Raw genomic sequence first — 21,162 nt, 5'->3', positions numbered from 1 at the left:
AGACATCGTTCAGAACAGGGATATTACACAGATGAATTAAACCCAGACCAATCAACAAGCCCGCTCTGTGCTTCGGGTCCCCCGAACGAGAAGGGAATGAAGGCGGTAATGGGAGGCAGGCGGTAGGATGTCTACCCTAATACGGAATAACAGGGAGGAAGGTTCTCTTGAGTTCCGCACCGCTTCTGTGACGGCAGACACCTTTGTCCTTCTGCAGCTCTGTCTTCTCACCGTTTTCTCTTTGTCCTTTTCTGCAGCACGCACACGCACGTGCACACACACCATTAGGATCGTGTTGTTTGCTGCTTCCCTGGTGTCTGGGCCTAGGGCTGGGTGGTCGGGGTGGGGATGGAGAGGCCACCCCAGTCAGGTGACTTCAGTTCCAACCCTCCCTGGGCCGTCCCTCGCCACCTCTCACTGCGGGCGAGCCCTCGATCGTTTAGAGCCAACCGTTTGTCTTCTGGTCAGAAGACCGGGTATATCTTGCTTACACGTTCCGTGGGTATGCAGTAGGTACTCAATAAATACCTGTTGCGTCCGGATGGCTGGGCGACACCCGGAAGCACTTTGTGACCTGGCAGTGAGTCCCTGGTATTGATCGCCCTCTGTGGGCAGCGTGGGGAGAACTGGGGGGCAGGGTCCCGCTCCAGGGGGGTGACTAGCGAGGCCCGGAGTCTGTTGACGCCGAGCAACGAAGACAAAATGGGCACAGACTGTGAAGCACTTGGCTGGACGGCGAGCTGGGCAGACCTCAGCGGACGCGCTCACACGGCCCGGAGGGGTGCAGAGGGTGGGTGGACGCTGGGGCGGGTCTGCCGGGCGCCCCGAGGGCAGGCCCGACTCCCCAGCGCCCCACGGCCCGGCCCAGGGTGGGTGCTCCCGTGAGGGTGCATCAGACCCATGCGACAGGCTGCTAGGGACGTGGAGCCCCCTCCCCGTGGTCTCTGGGGTTGGTGGGGTCAGAGGGCATTGAAGGCGCAAGACTTTCCTGAGGAGGGGGATGGAGAGTGGGACCGGAGGTCTGCTCAAGGCCCCGCCCCCCGGCTGGTCTGAGAGGAGCCGAGCTGTGGCTGTCCTTCTCTAGCACCAGATAGTCAACCCTGGAGCGAGACCCCCCCCCCCGTCCACAAAGCACCCCTTCGCTGGGCACCCCTCTCTTTACAAAACATCCCCAACCTAGGGCAGGACATCTGTGCCCCCTTCTGAGAGGGCCCCCGCCCGGCACCTGTGGCACCCTGTGCGGGAGACGTCCCCGCTGTGTTGGTCCCCATCGCTACCCACCTGCACAGATGTTTGAGCCTCGTCTGGAAGCCCGTCGCTGCGGGACGCGGCCACAGACTCTTGTCTGGCTCCCGACACGTGGTCACTGGGGCCCGTGGAGCCAACATGAGGTTCTTCTCCCTCCTTCTCCTCTTTGATTCTGGATGCCTCAGTCGCCCACAGGCTCCTCTCTGACAGTTTCCATCCGGGTTCGTACCCAAGTTCTTGACCTTCTTCGTGTCACTGAAACCCACGCTCTGATAGGCTCCGGAATGATCCCATTCAGGTTTGACCTCTGTATCCCTGAAACCCAAGCTCCGATAGGATCCTGAGTGCATCCCAAACAGAAGGTAATTGTCCAGTCTCTGTTACCTGGTCACCTGGACGTTTTACTCTGTGGTGTGTGTGCACATGCAGGTAAGCCACAGGCACGTGAGGTTGTGTCCCTCCCTTGTGACCTGCATGTATTAGAAGCCAGGCGGGGTGCGATCAGACTCACAGTGTGCTCTCACCAGCTGTAGGAGCTTGGGGAGCTCGCCGAACCCCTCCGACATTCGGCCTCCTAGCGCTGAGTTTTATGGTTCAGAAATTAAAAGCAAGAAGACGATGATTTCTGAATCATGAAGCTGTTTGTCAGATGTCAGGGGTGATTACTCCTTGCCAGTTCTGTTAGTCCCTTACTAAGGCAGTCAGGGACGAGGGAAGGAGGTCCTCATGGAGGATCCACGGTGCCGCAGCCGGTGTGAACATATTCTCAGGTCATGGGGGGCCGCCCAGCCGCTTAACTGCACATCACTCCTTGGTTTCTTATCCCACCGGGTATGGGTGAAAGAAATTGAGGAACGCTGGGGACAGGAGCGTTTAGATCGCCTCTGCTCGGTGTCTGCTACCCGACCAGCATTTATCTGAACTCTGTGTGACGGAGGGTGTGTGTGCACCTGCGCCATTGTCTTGTCTGTCCTCCTTACATCCTTTTCTTCCAGCTCTTTGGGTGGGGATCCTGTTTTGGATCGGGGAGTTGCAGCGGGATCTGGTAGGAGCCACGGGCCCGGCCTCCTGGCTCGTAGCTCTCCAGGTGCCCTCCCGGCCTCTTGGCAAGGATCAGTTACTGACCATCCGTCAGTTTCTTTTGTCTTTTGGGAGGAAACCTGTTCAGAGCGGCCCCCTGGGGACTGGGCCCCGGGCAGCGAGTGTCACTGGAGAAGGGAGGTCCAGATGCCTGATGCTGGCGCGCACCTGCCCGTGGTGAAGGCCCGAGGCCAGGATTCGGGATCCTGCCCGGTGTCTGCCACCCTCCATGCACCGGAGGTGGGGGGCGGGGTGGTGGTCCCAGGAGGGACGCAGGAGACCCCGGCCTTCACGCTGGGAGGGCAGATACAGAGCACGGACGGAAACCAAGGGACAGAATGAGTATGTAGTGGGTCCTACCCCACACTAGACACTCTGCTAGGTATCCTACTTACTGTTGACCCACTTAATTTAATTCTCCTGGAGCCTTGTTAAATAAAATGACGAATTCTCTTTTCTGGAAGAGGTGCGAAGGCCCAGGGAGGGGACGGTCGAGGTGGGATCAAACCGACCCGTCTGAGCCCTGCTGTGTTCCTCAGTCCTTGTCTCTCTGGCCTCAGGGAACCGCGCTGAGGAGGGAGGGAGGGAGGGAGGGAGGGAGGCCCGTTCCTGCTCCGCAGCGACCGCGGGGCCATTGGCGGTAACTGGGCCGTGCGGGTGATGGAGCACCGTCTGCATTCCAGCCGGGCCTGTGATTCGGGGGTGGGGGGACGTCCCCAGAAGAGACTTGCTGCCACCCAAACCGTAGGTGTGGATCCCACAGAGCCCCGCGGAGCCAGGGGTCTGGGGCCGCACAGGTGGGTCTCTGCGCCCAGAGGCTACCGTCCGCCCAGCCCCGCCACCGTAGACACCCCGGTGCGGACAGACGCTTCCCTAAGGGAAGCACCAGAGTCGGGGCTCCTGGATCGCCGGGAGTGCTCCGGGATCGCTGGGAGTGCTCCAGGATCGCCGGAACTGCTCCGGGATCGCCGGAAGTGCTCCGGGTTGCTCGTTTTCCTCCCGGGAGGGAGGCTCTGGGGACTTTGAAAGTGGGGGTGTCCATGGTGACAGTGTAGACGGCGCCCCCTGGAGCACAGAGCCGGAAGAGGGGGACTCAGAACATTTACCAATCCATTCGTTTATGAATCACTGTTCCGGACTTTCTGCCTAACTTACTGGGACGGGCACAGGGGTGAACACAGAGCGCGGGCGTGCGCATCAGCCGGTGGCATCCTGGGCAGCCGCGAGGCTGCCGAGGGGGCTCGGGATGTCATGTGCTTCGTGCCCAGGCAGCGGGGCACTCCACTGGGTAACCTGAATTCACACCTGGACCCCTGGTGACGGGCCGTGTTAGTCGCTAGGGCCGTCGTCACAAAGCTGCGCTCACGGGGAGGCACAGGGGTGGCTGCGTGGGTTCAGCTCAGGTTATGATCTCACGGTCCGTGGGTTCGAGCCCCGCATGGGGCTCTGTGCTGACAGCTCGGAGCCTGGGGCCCGCTTGGGATTCTGTGTCTCCCTCTCTCTCTGCCCCTCCCCTGCTGGTACTCTGTCTCTTTCTGTCTCTCTCCCTTAAAAATAAATAAACAGTAAAAACAAATTTAAAAAACCAACCAAAACACCAAAGCCCTACAGATTGGGTAGCTTGGGACGCAAATTCATCTGCTCACGGTTCTGGAAGCTGCAAGTCCAAGATCAAGGTGCCAGCGGACCTGGTGTCTGTGCCGCAGGCAGACGGCTGCCTCCTCCCCGTGAACCCACGTGGTCTGTCTTCTGTGGGCCCACCCCAACACCTCCTCTTCCCACGGGACACCCGTCAGATTGGGCTGGCGCCCTCCCTCATGGCCTCATAGACCTTAATCACCTCTTTAAAGGCCCTCGATGGGTCACGCTCTGAGGTACTCGGGTCGGGGCTTCCGCCTGGAGTATGGGGGGCACCTCAGCCCAAGCAAGGGGCACAGAGAACAAGAACAGTTGGAAAGGCTCCTGGGCCCGTCCACATGTGGGCAGGCCCCCCAGGGGCGAGAACGAGTGTGTTTCGGGAGCGGCAGTGGTGCGGACTCTCCCAGATGAGCCACAGCCTGGGTGACGGGCCGGGGCCGGTGCGGCCTGGCTCAGCCACTGGGGCGGATGCCCCCCACGTCAAGGGAGGGTGGTGGCTCTCGCATCTTCCGGTCGAAGCTTGAAGCGGGGGAGCCGGGTGGCTGGAGGGCTATAGGGGCAGAGCTGTGAGCCCGGAGCAGGGAGGCCGCGGGGAGGGCTCTGAAGGCTGGCAGCCTCGGCAGGTGCCTCTGAGAAGCCGTGGCCGGTCTGCAGTGAGCCTCCACGGGCTCTGGACTCCGAGGGGGCCTCGGCTACACACAGTCGCAGCTCTGCTGTGGGAGCTGGCTTTCCCACGACGGAAGTCCCAGAAGATGCCATGGCATCCCCGGGGCCACTGGTGCCATGATACCCGCTGATGTCTGGGGACCCGCTGACACCGTGGCAGCAGCAAGTTCTGACATGGGGTCTTCAACACCTGGGCTCGAGTCCCCGCGTTATAGGACCTTAGCCAAGTTACGTCACATCTGAGCTCCGCTTCTCCATTTACGGAAGGACTCCCTCATACCTCCTTCCCTGGAGTTGTGGGCGTTAAATGAACCGGTGTCCGCAAGAGGTTAGCAGGGTGCCCAGTATGCTCCAGTGTTTAATGAGCGAGCGCTATGTTAAATGGTTAGCTCTCCAGCCCTTTCTCTCGCTCCAAACCCTGTCTGCAGCCCCCTCCTCCAGGAAGCACTCTGTAAGCTCACAGGACTCCTCTACTGAACCTGGGCTCCTGAGGCCCCACTTTGGTTTCCCAGGTAGCTTTGGCTTGTCATCCCGAGCGTTCCAGAAACACGGTCTCCAGAGTGGGGGCCTGTCTCCCGTCCTCCCCACATCTGTCCCCGGAGTCCAGCACAGATTCCCCCCTGCAGGGCCCACGGCTGAGCCGGCTGCCCCTCACCCCCGTTGCCTCAGCAGGAAACCGTCCGGGCTCTTGTGTCAGCTAGATGCCGGGCAGGACCGGCCTGCCAGCCGCTCAGAAACTCTGGTGGAGTCGTGGCCTGGCTCTGTGCCCACAGACCTTCCCGGGAGGCTCTCTTCTACTGCCCCCCCCCCCATCTGCCTGGCTGGCGGGGGCGGGAGGCCGGCCCTCTCTTCCCGGGGCGGATGATGGAGCCCGAGGACAGAGGCCTGTGCAGAGGCCATGTGTGAGCCGAGGCTTGTGCCTCAGTCCACGTGGTCGTGAACTCGGCAGATGTTTACGTGTCTCTGCCACGTGCCAGGCACTGTTCTAGGCCCCAGAGATGCGCGGTGGGGAGGCGGATGAGGCTGCCCTGGTGTGGCTGGAGGGAGCCGGCTGCACGTGCTGGCAAGAGGTACAGGACGCTAAGCAGACCAACCAGGAACAGGGGCCGTGATACTGGAAGAACCAACTTCTGGTCCTTCTGCAGCTTTGCCTTCCTGGGCACTAGGAGAGACCGCGCTCGGCCCTCCGAGATCTCACAAAGGGAAGACTGAACCCAAACGGGGCACCCAGGGTCTGGGGAAGAGGGAGCACCCCGTGTCACATGGAGGAAGCCTTAGACTGGCCCACTAGATAGAAGCACCCCAAGGGACGTGGTGCGTTCGCGGCCGTAACTTCGGAATCTCCAACAGCCGTGCGAAGTAGGTCCGGCCGGTGCGGACCGGCTCCAGAGGGCCAGGCGGGGGGATGGATGTGGACGTCGAAGAAGCGACAGGACAACCTGAGCGTCCAGTGAATGAGAAGGGCTGCTTCACGAGGCAGCAAGCCCCGCGGCCTGGGAGGCTTCCGGAAGAGCCCGGAGGGCCGTGGGCTGGGCACACTGGACCGGGGACTTCTGATTGAGGAGCATGTTGGCCAAGGTGACCTCCACCGTCCCTTCCAACACCGGGGCCCTGCCATTCCACGAGCACCGTCCGCGGGCCCAGAATGCCTGGCCTCGCATCATGAATGCCTGGACTTTGCTGGCGGTCGCTGTGTCTTGCTTGCAGTAGGGCTGTCCATGACGAGCCCTGACGGATCAGCATTAAGAGGGAAAATCGCTTGGAAACGGGCTTCCCTGTCCTGACCCTGCAGCTCTGTCCCCGTTTTATTTTTCCGTATCCGATGGCCAGCACTAAAATTGCTGGACGCCCCTCATTCCCACCAGTTGGCCGGTGGAGAAAACGATTAGCAGCATTGGCCGGAGTCGCGAGAGGCGCAAGGGGAGGGGGGTGGGGAGGGCGGGGGTGGCGAGGGGGCCGGGACGAGCGTGCGCTCATGTCCCCACATGCCAGGGACCTCCCGGCCCGTGCCCCACACCAGCTCATCAGGCTGGTTTGCCTCCCGATTGTTCTTGGACACAGGGGCTCGGGGTGGGTTGTGCCTCAGCATTGTTCCCCTTGCCTCCCCCACCCCCTTCGTGTCCCCTGACGGGCCCGGGTTGTAGATACAGTCTGGCCAACTGTATCGATTTTCTGTTTTGAGGCCTTCTTGCCGAGCGGCCTGGCGTTACCACCCCTGGTGGTGTGGGTCTCAGAGGCAGGTCCCAGAAGGCGAGGGATGTGTCTGTCTTGTTCTTTGTAGGAGCCGTGCTTGTCACCTGTGGATGTTGTTGTTATGTTTCGTGGTTTGTTTTGATGTGTTTGGTGTTTGGTTTTCGGTAACCATGCCGTCTCCTTGAGGGCTGTTGGTTTGCTTATAAAACAGAGCTCCGAAGAGAGCATCCGGTTGATGCTGGGAGCAGGAGGCGGGGTCCCCCAGGTGGGTCTCCTCCGGACAGTCCCTCGTCGCGGCTCACGCCTGGGGAGTGATGTAACCCTCAGTGCCTCCGTTCGCTCACTTGTGTGTCTGTTCGATTAACCATTTATTGGGGACCTTGTAGGAGCCCATTCCTGGGCTTGGCCTCCAGAGACGTAGATCTGAGTAGCCGTACGTGTAACCAGGGGTGTAGACCGACGCGTGCCGTAGACACAGCAAGGAGGCCTCATAACGGAGGTAGGAGGCAGTGGGGTGGAGGAGAAAGACCAGGGACTCCAGAGTCCGACAGACTGAGGTTCGAATCCCGACTCTTGCTTTCACTGGTTCTGTGATCTCCTTGAGCCGTGGTTTGTGGAGAGATTAACGTCTGTCTTCCAACACTGTACTGAGGAGGAATTAAACTAGATCACGCAGCAGCATCAGTGCCCCATAAATGTGGGTCCCCCTCCCCTGTCTGGGCGAGTATAACAGGAGTGGCTCATTTTGCCTGGAGGGCTTCACGGTGGGGGAGGCCGTTGAGCTCAGAGCAGGGATGGAGGGGATAATCACTTCGGCATTTCCTTAACCCAACCCCATAGGGAAAAGACTGGGCCGCTTCAGAGAAGGAGGGCTGCTGCGTGCTGGGGGTGGGTGGCCAGAGGCAAGGCGGGGAAGGGGGTGGGGGCCTGGCTGTGAAGGGCCTTGGGTGTCCAGCTAAAGATTTTGAATCGTATCGTGAACAGCAAGGACATAATGGAGTTTAGAAAGCAGTGAGTTATGGACTCGATTTCATGTTTTGGGATCATAACTTGGGGGGGCAACGTGGAAGCCAGAAGGAGGTGTGGAGGAGGGGAGAGACAGCAGGGTGATGACCAACAGTCAGTCAACAAACGCTTATTGAGCAGTTATTATGTGCCAGGCACTCTACAAAGCTGAGTGAGGTAGGATCCCGCGGGAGAGGATAGAGGACACGCTCTGGAGAGAGGCACGGGTTGGAGGGAGCCTGAGCGGGGACAGCCAGTGAAAGGCTGTGGACAAGGCTGGCATTCCTCCATGCAGATGTCATTCACACCGACAATTCATGGTGTGGCAGGCGGTCCTGGGACTGAGATTGTCCAGGAGACAGAGTGCCAGTTAGAACCAGGGACGCTCAGGAAAAGTATTTTGGAGTTGGAACTGATCATGGATTTGAGGCAAAGATGGAGGGGAGGAGGAGATCCAGGCCCCCTAGGGAACGGCCCCTCGCGGGGGGTGACGGCAGGCCGGGGATCTAGCAGGGGGAGACTGCTGTGGGCCGGGCTGGGAGTCTGGGCTCTCCCCTCCACTGTCTGGGGCGGGCCTCTCCTCTCGGGAACCCAGGGCCTTCACAGAGGCTCGTAGGACTTGCTGCACTGCCCAGCGCGGCCAGCGCTCGGGAGGTAGGGGGGAGGGCCGGGGACAGGAAGAGAGCTCTTCATAAACCAGAGACCGAAGAGGTGAGGTCCGGGCAAGACGGTGGTGGTAGGGCCTTTCCCCGGGGACAGGTGAGTGAGTGTGTGTTAAGTCAGATGGTAACTGAACAAGGTTTCCAGGTGAGGGGGGCATCCAGGTTGGGGGGCAGGCGGCCCCCGTGCCCCCCAGCTGCTTCCCATTTCTTGAGGGGGCGGGGCGGGGGGCCGCAAATGTTCTTTTTTTTTTTTTTTAATTTTTTTTTTTTCAACATTTATTTATTTTTGGGACAGAGAGAGACAGAGCATGAACGGGGGAGGGGCAGAGAGAGAGGGAGACACAGAATCGGAAGCAGGCTCCAGGCTCTGAGCTTTCAGCACAGGGCCCGACGCGGGGCTCGAACTCATGGGCCGCGAGATCGTGACCTGGCAGAAGTCGGACGCTCAACCGACTGCGCCACCCAGGCGCCCCATCGCAAATGTTCTTTAACACGGGCAGCAGGCTGTGTCCTTGGTTGTGCGTGGCGCCCCCTGTAAGCTGGGCCTCGGTCGCCCACGTGCTGCCATAGGGGAGGCGGCCCCTCCCTCCGGGTGCTTTGGGGACAGAAGCCGCTGCCGTGTGCAAGGGGCCACCCACTGGGACAGCGGCCAGCAGTGTTGTCTGGGTGTCCCCCGAGTGCCGGGCCCTGCTCCGGCTGGACCCGTGCACACGGCCTCGCCACAGAGTCCCCTCCACCCGCGGTCAGCTCGTGTGCCCCTTCTTCCTGACGGGCTGTGCGCGGGCCTGTTGCCTTGCCGAGTGTCCTGGGAAGGGCTGACATTCGTTGTGCAGGCAGGAGGATGGTGGGGAGACCGCGAGCTGTGTGCAGATCCACGGGGGGAGAGTGCGTGGAAAGCGCCTTTGAAACAAACACGGGCACAGGCAGGGCACCAGCTGGCACCGCTCCTCTCACGGGGGGAGGACTGCAAGCGGACTCCGGGCCGCCCCGTCCTCCTGTTTGCCTCCGCCCTGCCCCGGGCCCCTGTGCACTCCCTTCCCCCCTGCCCCACGGCCTCGCCCCAGCCAGGATCAGATAGGGCCTTTGTCTTCATGCCTCGCCGCTCCCTTTCAGGGATAAAGGCCTCCGTGTCCGGGAACACTGACAGTCCAGGGGACCCCAGGGGGCAGGGCTCCCGCCTTTTCTCTGAATCTGTTGCCACTGTCCTCTGCCGCCTGCCCCGTGCCTGGGCACCTCATCGCGGTGAAATTGCAGGGGCCACCGGGGAGGCTTCTGCCTTCTCGGGTCCCCGCCTTCCGGGGAGGAGAGGAAACAGAGCGGAACACGTGCCTCCTGGAGAGGCAGTGAGGAGGCCGGGCGGGGGGCCGTGAGCCTCAGGAACAGGGTGAGGCTTCCTGGCCGGCTCCCCCCAGCTGCCACCGAGACCAGCCGTGGGGTGCCACGGGGCGCCGGGGCCCCTGGCAGCCCGTGCCCGGTGGCTGTGGCCACGTGGGCTGCGTGGATCCCCTCCCAGGGGTGGGAAGGTGCCCTGCCAACTAGGGTAAGGCGAACTGCGGGCCTCGGTGTGGATGACAGAGGGCTAGAGCAGCTTCAAGTCACTCCACTAACACCTGCCTCTGACGCAACGTGCTGGACGGCTAAGCACGCGCCCGCCTCTACCCTCCTGGTCCTGGCAGTCGCGGGTGAAGACATTGAGGCCCCGAGGGGCGGCTCGCCTGTGCACAGCCGCGTTGCCGTTGAGGCGGTACAGCCCGGAGGTTAGGAGGACGCCCTTGGACACCAGAAGACCCAGAACTTAATCCTGTTTTCCCGTCGTAGCGCCATAAGTAAGACGAGGTTGATCGCTTGCCGCGTAATGGGGAGTGTTGAGGATTCCGTGAGACAGTCCATGTACAGTGACGCGCGTCCTGTCTGGAACATTCATTCGTCCGTTCAGCAGGTGTGAATCGGATGCCGCCTTGGTGCGGGCGCGGTGCTACCCGCTGGGCCCACAAGAGTGGGTGCGGCGGACGGGGACCCTGTGCTCCTGGAGCAGGGACTGTCTGCACGGCCCGAGGGGCACCCTGTGCACAAAGCATCATGTGAAAGGCGGCTAGAAAAAAGTGGCAAAGGGGCGCCTGGGTGGTGCAGTCGGTCGAGTGTCCAGCTTCCGCTCAGGTCGTGATCCCGCGGTTCGTGAGTTCGAGTCCCAGATGGGGTTCACCGCTGTCAACGCAGAGCCTGCTTCGGATCTCTGTCCCCGTCTCTCTGCCCGTCCCCTGTGTGTTCGCTCTCAAAAATAAGCTTAAACACGAAGGGGCATAGCCGGAGGTGAACCCCCTGCTGTCTGCCTCTAGTGCTGGGTGTGACATTCTCCCTGGAAGAAGAGGAGTTCCTCTGCACCGTCCTGGGGGACCCACGCCAGGCAGCGTCCATCCTTTCTGGATACCCGGCTCAATGGGAAGTAGGCCAACTGGATGGTAGTAAAGCTTCTAGAAACCGTAACACTCATTGTTATTCATCTCGTATCCTTAAAGTACCAGGCGCTTTTTCTGGGCGCTGAGGATACAGCAGTGAGCGAAATGTGTGTGTGTGTGTGTGTGTGTGTGTGTGTGTGTGTGTGTATTTCTACCCTAACAGATCTTTTAAGGCTTCGTGTCAGGGAAGGAGACGATAAACAAATTAATACATAAAATAAAAGGTAACTTGGATATTGATATGCGCTATGGGAGTAGTAACACAAGAGAAGGGGCTTCCGGAACGTCATGGGCAGTTATGCAATTTTAAGTGATGTGGTTCGGTAGGAACTCACTCAGAAGGTGGTACTTGACACAAGGTCTGAAGGAGGGAAGGGAACAGACATACCAGGGGGAAGCGTTCCCGGAAGAAGGAACAGTAAATGCAAAGGTCCTGAGGTTGGAGGGTCCCTGCTGCGTTTGACGAAATCCAGTATAAATGTACCAAAGTGAGCAAGGGAACGAGTGGTAGAAACAAGGTGTGTGTGTGCGTGTGTGCACGCGTGTGTGCATATACAACATGCACGTGCACGCAAATCGTGAGGGGCCACACGCACGCCCTGTAGTTCTCATACTAACCATCCAGAGTTAGCTCAGACTCCACGTGTTCAGGGCACAGCCCCAGCCAGGGTGGGATCCCAGGCCACCTCCTGAGCGCCCTTCTGACCGCGGCCCCCTCAGGGGCCAGGAACGACTCTAACTTGGCAAAGTGCCTTGCTTACAGCTCCGCTAGAAAGGACGCAGATCGGGACCAACCCGAGGAGGAGAGGAGCCCCCACTGCCCCCCCTGCAGAATCAGGCCATCACCCTCCCGGCACACGGAAGAGTTCACCAACTGGAAAGTTCCCCTGAGCCTCAGTGTCCAGTGTTTATTGGGGGTTGGTGAGTGAATCACCGGCCCCACGATGGAACCCACTGAACCCTCTTCCTCTCCCGGGTCTCAGCAGGCCAAGCCGGTGTCTGTGGCCTGGAGCCCCAGCCCACCGACCCCGTGGCTGGTCCACCAGCAGTCCCAGCTCCCACCCAGACTCACTTCCTTAGCACAAACCCAGGTGTGGTCCAAGAGCCCAAAGACACCCTTATCACTGGGGAAGTTCCAAGGCTCCAGAGCCTCTGTCCCAGGACCCCAGGACCAGGACCAGACAAGTGGTTAGGGGACAAGAACCTTGAAGGAATCACAAGGACCCGGGTTTTCACTTCGAATGAGATGGGAAGTCAGTGCTGGGTTCTGAGACCTAATTTCTGTGTTAACAGAGTCACTCTAGCTGCTGTGTTGTGAACAGACTGTGTGCGGACAGGGGACCCATCCGGTGGCTCCTGCGGACGGGGCTCGTGTCTGGAATTATTTGAGGAATAGAACCGGCGGGATGCACTGATGGAGGGGAAGCGGTGGGAGAGAGGAAGGGAAGGGCAGAGAACGGAGCTTGTCTTGAGGACCCGGAGGAAGAGGGTGGTCTTTGCTGCGGGGCCCAGGTTTGGGGGAGGAAGATGGGGAGCTCCGTTTTGGAGGGAAGTGGGAGATGCCCGTGGGACACACAAGTGCAGCCGTGAAATAAGTGTCTTGGCCGAAGCGGCCGGAGCTGGGGGCGGGGGGGGGAGGTCTGAGCTGGCTGGAGGCGGTGGGTGTGCGCCCGGTAAACTCGGCAGGGAGTGAGGGCAGAGGGGACCATAGCAGGCACAGGACCAGGGTGAGCCCCGGGAGAGCGCCAGGCCGCCAAGCCCCGGGGCCAGCGGCCGGCCGTGCAGCAAGGTGGGAGCCAAGGTGAGGGTAGATGTTGGATTTAGCCGCTTGGGGGTCCTTGGTGACCTTGACCCCGGAAACCGTGGCGTGGGGCCCCGGGAGGAGAGCCCCGCGTGCAGGAGCTCGTGGTTTGCCGTGAGTGGAGAAGCGGGGCGGGAGCCGGGCCAGCGGAGGACACCCAGCCGGCGTGTGCGCAGGGCCCGTGGGGAGGAAACAGCAGTTTAAGAACGCGGGCTGTCTGGTCACGAGAAGAGGAGACTCTGGGGCACGTCATAACTCTGCTCACATGCTTGAAGCACTGTCATGTGGAGGAGAATTAGATTCATTTTATGTGACTCCAGAGAGAGGAACCAGCCCCGGCGGTTAGAGGCCGCGGCCGGGTGGGGGGGGGGGGGCCTGTAGGGCTGCCGAAGGGAGAATTTGTGCACCTGCTCGTTGACTCGCTGAAGACAGCCACGATGCGTGCCTACTGTGTGCATGACACTGGCCTGGGCGCCCGGGGTCGAGCCCTGCGGGGGACTCGGCCCCTCGGGCTGGCGGGGAGCGTAGACCCCGGGGGGAGTCAGGCAGAGAGAGGTCAGGCTGTGCGCGGGAGCCGTGAAGGCTCATGGAGGCCGGTCACCTTCCGATGACTGGGAACCTGTTTGGCTTAAGTAAATGAGGCTGAAACAGGTACTTGAACCTCAGTTATCAGATACATTTTCTGGATGGCTAGGCCGTGTAGTTACAGCCTTAATAACAACGGGGGCTGAGAGCTGGGTGCCGCCTTGTCGTTTACGGAGCACACGTGATCCCGCCCAGACCGCTCTGCTGCCCCTGTTTTCTGGTTGGGTGAACTGAGGCTCAGCGCGGTGAGCCTTGCCTGAGGTCGTAATTGCTACAGAGCCGGGGCCACAGCCACGTTCCCGAGTCCCCGGTCCCCTGTGCACGTCCCTCCCGGAGCGGCCAGGGGCTCGGCCACGCTGGTTATAACCTGCTCTGACCCGCGCACACAAGTGTTTCAGGGCCAGGGTTCGGGTGTCCTGCGGAATGTTCCATAAGCCGTGCCCCCTCCCCGGTGTGGCTCCCACAAAAATGATCTGCTCTGAGTGAGCTGGCAGGTCCCTTCCTCTGCCCAGGACTTTCCTGCGCCTCCCCCGGCCCCGACCCTCCCTTTCTCTTGACCAAGAGACCTCTGGAGCCCAAGAGCAACCTAGCCCTGGGCTTCCGCGGGCTTCCTCCACCAGCACTCCCGTCCTTGGCTCCTTGGTGTCGATGACACTTACAGGTCCCCGAGATCAAACAAGGTGAGGAATCCAAAAATGAAATAAGAAAGATGGAAGGATCAGGCAATCATCATCATCATCGTAACAACTGAAACTTGCCCGGGGCTTAGTCTCTGTGAGGAAATACCGATATCACGTCCATTTTACAGACGAGGACACTGAGGCACAGAGACGGGAAGCACATGGTCCCAGGCTGCACAGCAGAGCTGGCTACTGACCAACTTAGCTCCTAGATGCGCCTGCCTCCCGTGAGAGGAAGAGGGGAGAAGCAGAGACCAGGAATGGCTTCCATCCAGCACGATTTTTCGAGCCTCCGGTGTACGAAGCCAGGAGGGAAGAAATAGATGTAGTTCCTGCCCCCAGTGAACCCACAGCTGCAGACTCACCCAGCATCAAAGCGGGAAGGGATCTCGGAGCTGTCGCCCAAAGTGGGACACAGAAAGGTGCAGAGAAACACCTAGAAGGAAAAGGGAACACACACCTTTGCTCGTGTACAAAAATAACATAAAACACACAAGTCAGCAGTTCAACACAGGCCCTGAACAGCCGTGACCGTGCATCTGTCACAGCCAATACACGTGCGGCGGGGCTGGGGCACAGTCCTCGCCCCGCAGCTGGAGGAGGAATTGCAGGGGTAAGAAATCTTATGACATCGACCACAAGCGCAGGAAGCATTTACTGCCTTTGAGAAAGAACGAGCGGGCTGGTTTGGGAGTGGAGCTCACTCTCGGGAGAGAGGCAGCAAAGATGCTAAGCCGTGTGGCACAAGCTCGGGGGTGCGGAGTGGGGGGGGGGCTATCAGGGAGAGCTTCTTGGAAGAGGGGGCATTTGCATGTCACAGAAGAAGAAAAACTTGGGTTAGCAAGTGAGGAGGCAGAAGGAATAAAAGGTATTTGTAGGGCGAGGTAGGAAGAGAAGATTAACTTTGGGGTTCAGTTCGATTCCACAAGCGTTAGTTGAGCGTCTACGAGGAGATGGGCGTCCTTGCTCAGTACCAGGCTGGATTACAAACAGCGTCTGTCCTGAGGTGATTGTAGCTCAGTGCTTCTCAGTCCTAGAGCTGTAAGTACCCTGTGAGCTCAGTGCTGCGCGGGCTGGGGATCCGGGAAGGCTCCTGGGGCCCTGAGCCTGAACTGCCCTTGGAGGAGGAAGAGGGGGGGAGCCCGGTGGCCCGGTGGCCGGGGAGGGGAGCATGCAAGTTGGAGGGCTGAGGCAGGATGGGCACGGAGACCCCTGGCATGCTGGGGTTTCTGCAAGGCGGAGCGCATGTCCTGGAGAACAGAAGAGCAGTGAGGCTGGCCGGGACCTAAGCTAATTTGGGCTTCGTCCGAGGTCACCGGGGAGCCACTGAAGGTTTCACACGGGGTGGTGATAGATTTGTGTCTTAGGAAGATCATTCTGGCAACTGTGTGGAGAATGGATTGAAGGGGCGCGAGCTGGAGGCGGGGGAACCAGTCGGGTGTTGCCATAGTCCAGGGAGCAAAGAGGGGGCTTCAGTGACGGGAGTAGGTGTCGGGGACAGGGATAACCGAGACCTGTTGAGGAGGCGTGTCCGGTGCTGGCTGGCGCGAGCTAAGCCAGGAGGCGTCCGCGGCGAGTGCCTGGTTTGGGTGCGGGCGGAGAAGTATTGGGGTCAGTGGGCAGAAGGACCAGGAAACCAGGCTGAAGGTGCTCGGGTCACAACGGCCACTGCCCGCTTGTGACGAGGGCTGGAGGCGCAGTCACAGCCCTCCTGGACTGAGCTGACCTCATGCTCCAGTGAGCACTCCCTGGGAGCCCCCGCTTGGGGGCCGTTGGCCGCATTTGAGGTTTAAAGCTGAAAATCAGTGTCTGGAGGTGGGGCTCGGGGAGAGGACTGTGTGTGGCTGGAGAGAACATGCAGAGCATCTGTCCGAGAGTTCTCGGGCCCCAGGGCCTTCGGCACCTGCCACCTGGGCTCCAGCTCAGCCCCGCCTGCAGCCTCCCGGTGAGAGTAGAGGCTGAACCCCAATGCCCTCCGCCCCAGGTTCTGCAGGGGCCAGGGATGTCAGAGAAGGGGCTCGGAGGCTACCAGAAAGACTGGACGGGATCCCTGATTACAGCAGGAGCCACGTGACCTTGGGAGGCCGCTCAGCCCTCAGAGTGCAACGCCTTCAGTGCTCAAGGGACCTTTCTGGTGCTGGGGTAGAGCCTGCACCCGAGGCGCCCAGAGACACCAGAGCTGTGTTTCTGGCTTTGCTGGTGACCGTCACTGCACCTCTCTGGGCCTCGGGTTCCCCGCCTGCGAAATGAGAGGGTTGGTCTCTTCCGGCCGTGACGTTCCGAGACTTGGGAACGCGGTCGGACAGCGGCTGTCCAGCTGGCCCATCCTGCCCTCACCGTGTTCGCTTTCCCAAAATTGTACCTTCTCCTGATTCCTTCCTGGCTGCCTCCCCTTCCTCCTGCTTCAGAGATGGACATGTGCTCAGCAGTGCTCAGAGCGGAGGCCTCTCTCCAGCCTTCAGTGCTGGCTGACGGCCCTCGGCTCTTTGATGGTGGCTCTGGGGTGGGGGTGGGGGGCCGGCGGGGCCGGGGGCCCCCAGACGGCCCGGTGCGGTGGTGAGGTTTGCTCACATTCACATTCTCCTGCGTTTGCAGTCGTCCTGCCTCTGAGCCCCTGCTCGTGCTGGTCCCTCTGCCTGGAAGGGCATCCTCTCCTTCCTGCAACAGGGAAGACACCACAGCCCTGACTCTGGCTCCTCCCCCCCCCTCCCCACTGCCCCCCCCTGTGGTCATCCACAGTTGCAAACAACGAGCTGTTCTTATCAGGGTTGGGTCACACCACAGATAACCTATTTTAGGGAGACGAGGAATGGCTGGTATTTTACGGTGTTGAGTGTGTGTGCCCCTCACGTCTGCCTCACAACTGAACACTGCCAATACCCGCCACGTGGCCACCCGGGCACCGACGCTGGACTTCCGGTCACCTCCTCTTTGGGGGCCGCACAGACGCAGACTCTCTCTCCTCCCCCCTCCCATCCTCCCCTCCCTGACTCAGCCCCTCTCTTGCCTGCGCTTTCCCTGGGTTGGGTGCACAGCAGCCTTTCTCAAGTCCGCCCGTGAGGCGCCCCCACCGTCCGGAGGATCAAGTCCACATGCCTCAGAATGACCTTGGATGGCCGCCAGGCCACCCCCACCGCGCCTGCCTCTCCGGGATTCCCAGATCGGGGTCCACTGCCTGGCGACCCACACTGAGGACCATCCCCCTCCGCTTCACGTTCTCCCAACCATTAAATCCTGTTGATTCTGCCTCTCCATGCATTTCAGATCTGTTCCATTTCTCTTTATCCGCTGTCTTAGTTCTGCGTGCTTATAACTTCTCTCCAGGAGCCGAGCCACAGCTCCCCCGGCTGCCGGCGGGGCTCTGCAGGCTTTACCCCTCTCAGCCGCTGTCACCGAATCCCAGGGCTGCCCTCCAGCCGGCAGGTAGAACGACACAGGGCCCGGCCCAGCCCGCTGGTGCTCTCTGTCCCGTCAGAACCGCGTGGAGAGGCCACGGTCCAGCAAAGACCCTGCCTCCCGGCCTTTGCTCACATACATGCTCTTCCTGGAGGGTCTCCCCCACCCCCGCGGTGGGCTTCCCCATCTGCTTGGTGGGCACCCCCCAACACTTTGCGAATCGTGAAGCCTTCCTGGTGGCCAGCCGACCCCCCAGGCCAAAGCCACTCTCTCTCTGAGTCCATTGCACCCCTTCCGTACTTTATCACTGCAGGCGCCTGTAGCCCCGTGTTGCATTCACGTGTGAAGGTCTGTGCTCCCGTGGACATTCCTTGGGAGCAGGAGGCGGGTGGGATTCTGCTGCCTGCCTGCAGCCCCCAGCACAGTGGCTGACGCCTGGGAGGGTCAGGGTGCATTCAGGGTGGAGGGCGTGGGTGAACGAGTGCATTCAAGACCTGCCACAACCTGATCCCACGCTACGTGGCCTGTAGTGTCCCACAAGCCGTACGAACGTGGAACCTGATAATTGCCACGCACATGGAACTTGCAAGTCCGTTTAAGGGGATTATCACTTTTGATCCTGACAGCCCTGCCCTTCGACAAATGCCCAGAGCTCCGGCCATGCCGGACTGGCCCCCACACACACCGCGCACTGCCCGGCCTTTGTCTTCGATGTCCTTTGTGCCCAGAATCACTTTGTCTCTGTGCCTGCGGGTACGAGGCTTCATCTCGCCCCCTACGCAGTCTCTTCCCCAAATCACTCTCTCCTCCCCAAATCGCTCTCTCCTCTTCCCCCACGATCAGGATTAATCATTTCTCTCCTAAACACCAAAGCCGATGACTGGCCTGAACCTTATCTTTAGCAAAAGCTATTTATTATAAATGCCTCAAGAGCAAGGCTGTGCCCCGTTAATCTCCTTATCTCCGTGGTGCTTAGTATAAACTCTGGCACACAGTAGGTCCCCGAGACTTACTGCTGATTCGCGTGGAATAGAATTGAGCGGGATTGTCCAGGCTTCAAAGTTCTTCCAGGTTTGGCCGGAAACAGAGGCAGAAAGCCATCAAGGCGGCAGGAACGGGCTGGAGGACCGAGGGCGGGCTGCCTCGGCTCTACAGGACCCCTTCCGCAGAGGCCGTTGACGAGATTTCTTGCCGACCAGTTGCCTGTGGATGTTTGTGGAAGCGTCATTATCGCTGTTATTTAATTTTTGATTCCCCCGGACGGCATGCTGACTGCTGTGCCTGTGGCCGAGCTAAGCCCGTGCCGGGAGCTCGTCTTGAGCGGCTCTCAGAGCGGTTCCGGGTCCCCAGAAACTCACTTGTGAAAGGCACAGGCTGGATTGGGGCGCTGGGCGGGGGCAGGGGGGAGACCGCAGAGCGGGAGCCACACCGGTTCCGACGTCCAGCAGGAGTGCTGCTGTCGCTACCGGAACCTGCGCCCGCCAACTCACTGGCAGAGCTCCTGGTCGCCCCTCTTCCTCCATTCTGTGCCGTTCACAGCTAACGTATATTTCATCGAGAGGTCCCTGCAGAGAGGCCCGTGCCCGGAGGCTGGGCCTACACTGACGGGGAAGGCAAGGCTCCTGACCGGTGTGCTGCTTCCGGTGTGCGTGGAGGCAGGGGCGGTGGATGAGGCCCCCCCCCCCCCCCGGGGGCCGGGGGGGGGCGGGGGGGGGGGGGGGGGGGGGTGGGGGCCCCCCCCCCCCCCCCCCCGCTTTCCCAGAGTGCCTCCCCGCTCCTTCGTGGGCCCTCTCGATGCCCCCTGCCCCCTGTCCCGTGTCCCCCCCGCCTGCCCTGGCTCTGAGAGGGGGGAGCTCGCCCCCGACTGTGCCACCTGCCCTCCCTTGAGTGCATGGGAAGGGGAAGCCCGGTGGTCGGCCTCAAGAAGGTGGGGGCAAGAGAGGGCTGGGCTCAGGGGCGGAGGGAGACTTCTCCGTTTCCTTCCGCACACCCACAGCCCACGTCCTTGGCTAGCGGGGCTCTAACAGAGCTGGGTTTCAAGGGACGGGCGGCCCGGGGCCCTGAAGGCAGGGGTCCGCTCAGCAGCCAAGGAGAAGCCCCCTCCGCGGGCAGCCACCCCCCGAGGCAGAAGCGACCGCCCCTCCCCGTGCCCTGGCTGCCCGAGCGCCGTCTCGGGAATGCCAGCATGCCGTTCGTCTGCGGGCCTGCAAATACTTTATTGGCATCTCGTGGTGGTGAAAGTCACGTAATTATGAGTAGAATTTATATGTCGCCAGGGTTGCCCGGGCGCCCTCCCTCCCTGCGCCTCCTTCCAGGCACTGCAAATACCGAAGGCTGGCTTAGAAAAGAATCAGACGTACCCGCCTCTATGTCTATGCACCCTGTAGATAAGGTTTTAGTTGAAAATTGGTTCCTCCGGTCCCTGTGCCTAATTACAAGCTGCCCACCCTGGCCCCGAGCACAGAGACCAGCCCAGCACCTGCAGGCGAGAGCGAGGCGGGTCCCTCGAGGGGGCGGGTCCGAGAGGGGCTGGGGGTGACTGGCAGCCTCCCTGTCCCCCCCTGTCCACCACCAGCGCCTTCTCGTTTCTTACCCAAGAGTCAGCGCTGCCCTGGCAGGCAGGGCTCTCCCTCCCCTCCCTCCTTCCTCCCGGGCCCGTGGCTGGCGACCTCGAGTGGGGACAGGACCCAGCTCGCAGCTGGCTTCCTCCTCCCTCTGCCTGGGCTGGGCCCGCCTGGAGGCCTCCCAGCCCACCCGGGACCCAGGGCCTCGTCTTCCCCGACCTGCTCTGGACCCTCCTCTCCCAGGAAGCCCCTGCAGCAGTGACCTTCCGGATCTCCTGCCCCTGTGTCCATCCTGTGGTGCAGGGGAGCGGGGGAGGGGCTCGGTCACCGGCTCCGTCAGCCTTCTCTGCTGGGGGCTCCTGGAAGCCCATCACCATGGGGTGGGAGAGGCAGGGGCCAGCTTGCTGCCCGGGTGGGTGCCCCTGGCCTCCGCCCCCACCCACCCTCTCAGCCGTGGTCACACGTCACTGCTGTCACATGTGGCTCTAACAATAACTCCCCGCCCGAGAGCAGGAGGAAAGATTCACTTCCCGGCTCCAGCGGGCGGCTGTGAAATATGATTTCTGAAGTGTTAATAATGCATCACGTTTGGATAGCACTTTACATCTTGCCGAGCGGCTGGCTGGGCTGCGGGGCCCGCTGCTGGCTTTGCTGCAGGCCTTCTCCTCGGCAACATGGGCCCGCACCCTGCTGCCTCAGTTTCTCTTTCTGCCTCAGCAAAGGAAGCCTTCGGTCTTGGCCTTCTGCGGGAATCTGGGGGGGCCTCCCCTTGCCCTTTCCTTCTCCCGCGAAGCCCCCAGCACTGTCCCCTTCACTCGTGAAACCCTCATCAAGTGCCTGTTTTGTGCAGCACTACAACCTTGGACTTGGGGGGTTGGTTGGGATGGAGATGTGCGTCCCTGCCCCCCACCCCCGCCCCGGCTTTCTTGTGTGTGGGGGTGTTGGCAGGCTGCCGGGGCTCCCAGGGGTCCCAGCCTGCTCACTTCTGTGGACCTGGAGGGGGAACCCTGCCCGGTCTTTGGGCTGCTCAGAGCCACTAAGCCTTTAATGCCCCTGACCTCCCAAGGGCTGGAACTTTCAGCCTGCCCGCTGCAGCCTCTGCCTTTCACACGTGCGTATGATAAGGACCCCATCTCTTCGTAGCTTCCCAGGGCTTCTCACAGACCTAGAATATTCCCCTCTGTCCAT

The 21,162-nt window shown here is 61.0% G+C and overlaps 1 protein-coding gene across 3 annotated transcripts in view; it reads left to right on the top strand.

The window, feature by feature from the left end:
• Positions 1–21,162, top strand: part of KIRREL1 (kirre like nephrin family adhesion molecule 1) — an 81,598-nt gene that overhangs the window by 20,570 nt on the left and 39,866 nt on the right. The gene's annotated exons all lie outside the window — the stretch shown is intronic.

The sequence above is a fragment of the Herpailurus yagouaroundi genome, unplaced genomic scaffold, assembly GCF_014898765.1.
Source record: "Herpailurus yagouaroundi ecotype Mexico unplaced genomic scaffold, PumYag 207, whole genome shotgun sequence".
NCBI classification, from domain to species: domain Eukaryota; kingdom Metazoa; phylum Chordata; class Mammalia; order Carnivora; family Felidae; genus Herpailurus; species Herpailurus yagouaroundi.
The sequence above is the reverse complement of the archived record's forward strand: the minus strand, read 5'-3'. Positions and strand labels throughout refer to the sequence as shown.